The following is an 8,428-nucleotide window of genomic DNA, read 5'->3' as shown; positions in this document are numbered from 1 at the left end:
AGAAAAGTTCTTTTGTATAACCTTCAGTGTTCATTCATTCAATACCTTTTATAAATGGCCCAATTTTAAAGAAAGGGAAATCTAGGAATTAGACAATTATATTTTAATGCTTTAGTTACTAGTGAATTGATCACCAAGCCCATATTAAGAAACTGGCCTACTTTAACTGACAAGGATAATATAATATTTTAAGTAAAAAAAAAAGAGCTTTTAAAAGTAATATATAAAAGAAAAACTCAAAGCAACTTAGTGCAAAGTGGGCATCTATTCTCCTGATTGTGTGTGTGTGTGTGTTGTCTGTATACAAGCAAAAATATAGTCAGTGTCCACTAACTACAGCAGGAATGAAATTTTAAAGTGGAAAAACCCCCTATTTTTGTCTTCTGTAAATAAGAAAATACTGAGAGTGAGGAAACTGTGTAGCTAAGAAAATATTTGACATTTTTTTCCACTATAAGAATCTGAAAACCTGGGGTGGGGAAAAAATGCAAACAACTGTAATTGAACAACAATAAAATAATTGAAAAATTGAAAAAAATCTGAAAACACAGCATCTCTTTGAATGAGGGGACTATCACACACTTTCAGAGCTACTTAGAACTTACCCGGGATAAAACTAGGAGAAGTTGTGACTTTGTTTGCCCAGGCCAGGATGGCCTTGTGGATAACCAACAGTTTCGGTGACAACACTGATGACTTTGTCTCCTAGATTGCACCTACCTGTCACCCTGTCAGGGAGATGACATTCTTTTTTCAACTAAATTAAAGAAATTTGTCAAATGCTTTTTATGTGCCAGAAACTATTTTGGGTGCTAAGGACATAAAATTGAGTAAACCGGCCTCTGTCTTCAAAGAATTCATAGCTTAGCAGGGCAGAAAGGAATATAAAAAATTGTAATACAATATACTATCTGTTATCAAATAAAAGATGCCATAAATTATAAGATACACCATTATTTCTTGTATCTCTAAGTTTTCACATAGAGCCCTGGCTGGGTAGCTTAGTTGGTTAGAGCATTGTTTCATTACCCCAAGGTTGCAGATTTGATCCCCGGTCAGGGCACATGTAAGAATCAACCAATGAATGCATAAATAAGTAAAACAACAAATCAATTTTTTTCCCTCTCTCTAAAATCAATCAATAAATTTAAAAAAAGATTTCACATGAATGCTCAGCAGTGCTTTTGATTTAAGTAAGTGCTCAATAAAGGTTGGCTATTGTTAGCAAAGGTAATCAATGATAGAACTTGAAATTGGAGAAAGAGTAGTTTCTTTTCCAAGCGATAAGGGAGAAAACAGATTCCAAGAAGAAAGAACAGACACAAAGACTTAGAGGCCTGTTTCTGAAACATTCTTTCTGTCTGTGGTTTAGTATATGAGGTTTTTTTCCTTGGGAAAGTGTAAATCTTTTTGACACCCTCTACTTTCTCCTGCACCTTCCTCCCCTGTCCTCCAGCCCAACACACCCACAAAGGCAGCTTGATTTTTTCGGCTTTAAACTCAAAAGCATGCACCTGGCCCTGTACTCAATCATGAACTTGGCTCCTCAGAGCAATGACACTCATTACTGGTCTTCTATTTCCCTCTTCACTCCTCTACCCCACCCTCTTGCTGTTGGGGAAAGCCTTTGTCCCACATCTTTTGTTTAAGAAGATTGATTGCTCCCTCCCACCCCTCAAATGCCTGTTAGGTTCTTTCAGGGGACTCCATGCAAATAAGGCTCCAGGTGGCCTGACCTGATTTCCCAGAGCTCTCCAGAGGGGTAACACCCTATTAGGACATTCACTGCAAATAACATTTAGTGAGCTTAACCCCCTCTGAGTTTTGGAGAAGTTATTGGATTTGCACAAAAGTAGCCAGTTAATAACAGGCTAAAACACTGGACCCTGCCCAGTGTTTTGCTATGTTTTGCTGCAAAGGATTTTCTTCTCAGTATTATTTCGATGAACACAGTACCCCCCTTTTTAGAAAGTAACTAGTATTTTGAGTATATGAGACCTAGCCAATCTTTGAATTTGAATTTATTCCTCTACACATATTTACTGAGTATCTGCTTAGGGTAGGGTACTCAGCCCCAAGTAGAGGATTTGAGGTTGAACAAGACGAGCACTGTCCCTACCCTCACAGAGCTTACAGTCTAGCTGAGGAAGGAATGAAAAGAATTCCCGAGGCCAAGAGCAAAGGCAGAACAGTGAAAGCTTCTCTGAGGAAGTTCCTGTGAAGCAGACACCAAAAGAATAGGGAGAATAAGCTCCGTGATGGAATGGGGACAGAGAAATGATAAAATGAGATTTGAGATATTTTGAAATCATGTAACAACAGCACGTGTAAGATTGTGTGGTTATTAAACATACACCCCTCTGCGGCTCTCCAATCTCTGTCCCAGGCCTTCTTTCCACCAAGCTCCCTATCTCTGCTCCTTTTCCAGAACAACCTCTTTTTTATTTTGTACAACTCTTGTTTTATGGTTGTTTATTATATTGTTAGGGTATTAGTCCACTCTGGGGTTTGTGCTGGAGACAACAGCCTTTCTAGATGTAGCAATGACCTGATTATTGTGTTGATTATTTGGAAAGAGATCTCTCAGATCAGATTCTGGAGCTGAGAAGGATGTAGGGGGGTTGCTAAATGGAATTTGGCTTCTCTAGGTCTTGATTCTTAAAGATGAAATATGCATAGAAGTCAGGCAAGGGGTGGTTATAACAGTACTCAAAAATTTTTTTTTTATTGAGATCCAGCATAAGAGATACATTAATATCACAAACCAGAATACACACACGTTATTACAACACTAGTTTCCCAAAATGTATGTTTTGGAAATACCCTTATTACATGTGACTCAATCTGATCTTTTATATTTTGGATTCTGATTAGTGTTTTTCAGGGTGACAATCTATTAACGGGTCACAAAATCAATCTATTAGTGGGTCATGGTGAGCACTTTAAAAAACAAATAGAAGCAGCATGTGCAGGCAGACCAGAAGACAGCGAAGACGCCCTCACCTTGTGGTCAGTCTTCTGGAGCTAGAATTTCCGTGTCTCGGACTTTCCAAATCTCTGTTTCTTGCATTATTTGTACTTTGTTATTTGAAACTTGATACATATCAGTGGTTATAGCTATGGGTTCTGGAGTATGGGTTCAAATCTTGACTGCTATTCAGGCTGTGTGACATGGGACACTTGAGTCAGTCTCCTGCACCTTGCTTGCTTTGTGTAAAATGGAGGTAATAGCACCTCATATAGTTGCAAGGATTAAATGAGATACTGCAGTGCTTGGCACATATTAACACTCAATAAATATCATCCATTATATTTTGTTCTCTTTTATTTTCCCCTGGTATGAAGTTTCAGCTTTTGTCAGGTCAGTAGCAGGATGAAGGGAAGAGTTCTGGAGCACAAGGCTATGGAAGCCAGCTTACTAGGGGCAGCAGATAACAAAGTGAAAGAACCACTAGAGGAAATAGAAACCCTAAGGGTCAGAGCAGAGGTCCTTAGTTCTTCCGTTGCTAACTTGAACGTCCAGGATTTTATTTACTTAAAGAAAGTTACCCTTACAGTTCCTCTAATATCAACACACTTTAATCCTAGCTCCTGGTTACTTATCTAGATCAAATTCTAGTTTACTATAGAAACTAGACTAAATTTGATTGTGTATCTACCTACAAATTTCTACTTTATATTTCCTGAGGTTTCTCTCTTTTTGGGGTACCCTTTCTGCTTGTCGATCCTTTGTTGGTCGCATTACTTCTTTCCTGCATCTAGCACTATAGGAGTTTTGTTTGTTTGTTTGTTTTGGGAGAAATGTTGGGAGAAAAAATAATGAATAATAAGACGAGAAGAAAAGAAGGTATTCTGTCATACCATCTTATAAAGGCCAAAGTATTCTATATTAAAAACAATGCATTTAGTGTGTACTTCTTAAATATTTTCAAATCCCCCCCCCCCCCCCAAATGACAAACGACATTTACTTATGGGACAGGACAGTCTCAGAGTTATGTTGACCCCAAGAAGCCATATAACTGCCAAAAAAGGACTCCTTGTAGTTAACAGGGCCCAAACTCACTACCAAAGTCTAACAGTCATTGTCTGCAGAGGCCTGTAATGCACACTGCATATCAGAAAATGCCACAGACTGAACTGTTAAGCTTGCTGCACTGAGTTCCTGCTGGCTGAACTGAACCTTATAAAGGAGTTCTTAGAATTCTATTTCTACCAGTGGGCAGAGACCTGTCTCATCCAATCAGAGCTGCACAGCTACCTTCTGGTTTGTATCTTTACTGACCAATCAGAGAAGCTCTACAACTACCAATCAGGATGTGTTGCTTAAACCAACCAGACTGTGCACATTTTGATTCCTTATTTGCATAAAAATGGGCCAATCAGGTACGATGAACGGGAACACTTTTGGTTTCCCTGGAGGCTGTGTTTCCTGCGTTTGCAAACTGTTTGTTTACCTGAATAAAGTTTCTCTTTCTCTGCTCTCCAGATTGGGACTCCTGTTGGCATTGGATTGGTGGCAGCAACTTTTGGTTGACAGGTATACCTAGAAACTCATTGAAAAAGAATTCTAATTTTTGGGATGACATACATAAAACAGGCTATAAACCTGTAAATGATGTGATTAACAATTTAGAGGTTTTTTTAAAATCCCTGTTTTGCAAGGAAAAATGTTATTTAAAAAATATGTAGAATTTAAAAAAATTGTTAATTTTTCTATAATTGCTCCACAGAACAAAACCTTAGTATGTATAAAATTAGTATGTATAAACTTCACAAGTTACTCATATCAGTTGATAATGATCATTAAAAGCATCATATGACATTAAGATAAAATGTACAAATACTTAAGTAGATTTTTTCTGAGTAATACATGTTTATTTTCAACCAGCTCAGATGTTGAGTTGAAGTCTAACATTCCCGTCATCATTCTTTCCTATGAAATTAACTGTAATATTTTCAATGAGAGGTAAAGCAACCGTTGTTTTGGGTTTTATTTACACTGGATCTGCCTGACAAAATCCCAGGTCTAATCATTTGTCATGATTCCAAGTAAGGGTTTAAAAGTGTCCTTGCTACCTTCAATAGGGTCTCTTTCCAACGCCTATTTTTCCCATTTAATTTATTTTCCCCCAAGGCAGATTTGTCCCAGCAACTTCTTTCTGCTTGTAATAGTACTCTAAGAATTCTACACGCCATAAATAATCTGTGAATATATTGTCAGTTCTTGGAGCCTATTGAGCTCTCTTTTTAACGAGAACCCTTTGTCTGTAAAATTATAAAAGAGCAGAAACCCGGGGTTGGGGACAGAAAGATGTCACATGAGTGGGAGGTGGTGGAAACTTGACACACGCTAGTAAGTGTATATATTTGTTTACACAGGTCACCATTTTTAAATTTAATGGAGGCTGAGCCCAAATGGGAAATCTAGTAAAAGGTGGAGACTAAAATCTCAAAAGAAAAGACTAGAAGTGGCAACGGGACAGGGTGGGGTAGTGGACGCTCGCTCGATCGGCTAGCTGGGGCCGGAAGGGTGGACTCCGGGGGCAGGGCCGAATCGGGGCGGGGCCGGTTGGAGCGAAGATCGGGGCGGGGACGGGGCCGGGGCGGGTGTCAGGGCCGATGGGGGAGCCCTGACCCCTCCCGGCGGGGATCCGCAGGCACCTGATACAATGCAAATGCCTATTTCCACACGTGGAGAACTTTTAACAACACGTGAGTAAAGGACAGCAGTGCCTGTGGAAAATATGCCTCACGACTCTGGCGTCCTACCGAAATCCCCTGACCGACAGTTTGCTTGCGGTGTTCCCCGGGGTCTTCACCTCTTCTACTGATAGTCGCAGACCTGGGTCACGAGCTTTGAGCTAAGCTTTCCGGAGCAGCCCCCACCCTAGACGTCAGGACTCGCGAACCCCACCAGCAGGCGGCCGCGCAGGTGGTGTGCGCCTGCGCCCCAAGACGGGGGCGGGCCCTGGGAAAAGGGGTGTGTCTCCCGCCGGCGCGCGGGGGGCGGAGCCGTGGGGGCCGAGCGGCCCCGCGACCCTAGGGTTGACCTTCCCGAACGCCGGGTCCCGTGACGTCACCTCGTCGTGACGCGCACGCTGTAGGAAAACTGTAAGTTTCGGAGGATTCCTGCAGCTACCCGGGCCTGCGGGGTTCGTCCGGCTGCTCGTCTTCCCCGTGTTGGTAGAGGCTGTGGGTTGTTAGATCCTGGTGCTACCGGGGGAGCCGTGAACCTGGTTAAGGGACAGGTGCCCGCCCAGAGCGGGAATGCGCCCACTGGGGTGGGAGGGCCCGGAGAGCCTTGAGTGCGGGGAGGCGAGGCCGCACCCCGCTGGGCGGGGCCCCCACCTCTTCCTCTAGGGCCTGTAGGGCTTTAGGAGCCTGAGAACCAGGTCCAGGAAGGGGGAAGGTCTAAATGAGAGTCTTCTTTTTTCCTTATGGATGAAGGGACTTGGATTCCCTTCAGCCCAGAAGTTTGACATGTGAAGTCTGGGCTAGAAGTTTCCTTCAGATATTCTATATCCAGGCTTCTTTTGACATCCCACAAGTTACCAAATCGCTAAAGACAAGTTATAAAGATAACCATTTGCTGCCTTAGTTTCCTTTTTGTGTAAAATGGCAGAAAAGTAGCCTCTGGCCTCCGTATTTGTTATTTTCACAGGAATGGGAATTGCGAGAGCAAGTGAGGTAATACAAACATGTAAACTTGCTGGAAGAAAGCTTATAAAGACAGTCGGTTATTCTGAGAATGTGATGGCCAATGATTTGACAGAGGTCTTGTAACTAGTGACCTTTTTCACAATTTTGCCTCCTCACCTTGCCCCCCACCCTAATCTGATTACATACAACAATTGAGCCTGATGGGCTTTCTGAAGCCATGTCATTTTACTTTGTGGAACAGGGATCAAGAAATAACTGGCACAGTTATCATAACTATTTTGGCAATTTCCGTATGTCTGGGTTTTGCAGAGAAAGCTTTTAGAATGTTGAAACTAGTACATTATACTCAATACAGATACACTGTGAGTTTTAGGAATTTTGCTGTGTAAACTTGGAATATACAATCATCATATATGACTGCTTGAATTATTTGGCTTGCCAAGGGTTAATACATTATTGATGAGTTTGTACTTTAATACTTTTCAAATTCAAGGACAAGTATTTGTCAGGAACTTGGAAGGGAAGAATGTTGTACACATCTCAGGAAATAGAAAGATTACATTTCTATAAATTTAGTTCAAGGGTGTAATATCCTTCCATTTGAGTTTGAGGAGGCTTAGAAAGCAGCAGTCCTAATATTTGTTCTATCAGTTGCTACCTCTGTGTCCAAAGACAAGTCAACCCAAATTTAAAATTTTCTTTTTCTCTCTAAAATGGGAGGTAATGGTATATCTGCTGTTGCTTTTTCAAGAATGAGATCATGAGTGTGAAAATGAAAGGCTAAGTATGATACCGCGATTAAGAAATTTGCATTGGTCCCCTATCCTGGATCAGAGAAATAAGAGATGTGTGCATTCAAAGTCAGGTTCTGAGTCAGAACTAGAACTAGAGCAGCAAACAAGACCAAATCTCCAACCTAGTGGAGCTGGCGGGTTCCAGTGGGGAAACAAGCAACAAAGTATAAGTATGTAGCATCACTTCACACAGTGATACATCCAGTGATGCAAAGAAAGATAAAAAAAACAGCAGACAGTAGGAGAACAGGGCTGGTTATTTTTAGACAGGGCCTATCAGGAAAGGCCCTTCAAAGGAGGGGAGAAGGTGAGTCGATTGAATTGCAGGAAGAGCTGGAGGTGGAACATTTCAGGGAGGAATAAGAATAGCAGTAAGCACTTACATAAATCTTGTATGTGAGGCACTCTTCTAAACACTAAATTCTTACAACCACCTTATGAAGGAAGTACTCAATCCCATTTTTATAGATGAGGAAATGACACAGGAAAATTAAAAGTTTGCTCAAAGTTGCACAACTAAAATGTCATACCAACAGTGTTTGAATTTGGGCAATCTGACCTCAGAGTCCACGCTCCAAATAGCCATGCTGTCCTGCCTCGCAGTTGGCCCAACGATGGAGTGGTGCTCTGAGGTGGAAACAAGCCTGAGGTGCGAAGGCACAGCAAGGTAGCAGTGTGGAGAACATGGCAAGGAAGGAGGAAACTAGTGGCAGATGACGCTGGGGGGCCAGGCATCACCTATCCTAGGTGTGGTGGAAACCATCGGTAGGTTTGTGTCAAGGGAATGACATCTCATGTCCGTGTTACTGGATGGAGAATTAACCGTAGGGTCGTGGAGCGGGGAGTATTGAAGATGGGGAGATAGGAATTTATTGCTGTACTTGGTGGTATCTTGGGCTAGGGGAGGTAGTTGTAGAGATGGTAGGAAGTAGTCAAATTCATGATACACTTTTGAATATAGAGCTGCTGGTGT

At 41.8% G+C, this 8,428-nt stretch overlaps 1 protein-coding gene across 10 annotated transcripts in view; it reads left to right on the top strand.

The window, feature by feature from the left end:
- Positions 1–6,012: 6,012 nt before the first annotated feature.
- ZNF438 (zinc finger protein 438) overlaps positions 6,013–8,428 on the top strand; it is a 170,361-nt gene continuing 167,945 nt past the window's right edge. For all 10 annotated transcript variants that reach the window (XM_053923017.2, XM_053923024.2, XM_053923023.2 and 7 more), the window contains exon 1: positions 6,013–6,112. The gene's annotated coding sequence lies outside the window, so the exon portion shown is untranslated. The remainder of the gene's footprint in view (positions 6,113–8,428) is intronic.

The sequence above is a fragment of the Desmodus rotundus genome, chromosome 4 (genome assembly GCF_022682495.2).
Source record: "Desmodus rotundus isolate HL8 chromosome 4, HLdesRot8A.1, whole genome shotgun sequence".
In the NCBI taxonomy this organism is placed as follows: Eukaryota; Metazoa; Chordata; class Mammalia; order Chiroptera; family Phyllostomidae; genus Desmodus; species Desmodus rotundus.
The sequence above is the reverse complement of the archived record's forward strand: the minus strand, read 5'-3'. Positions and strand labels throughout refer to the sequence as shown.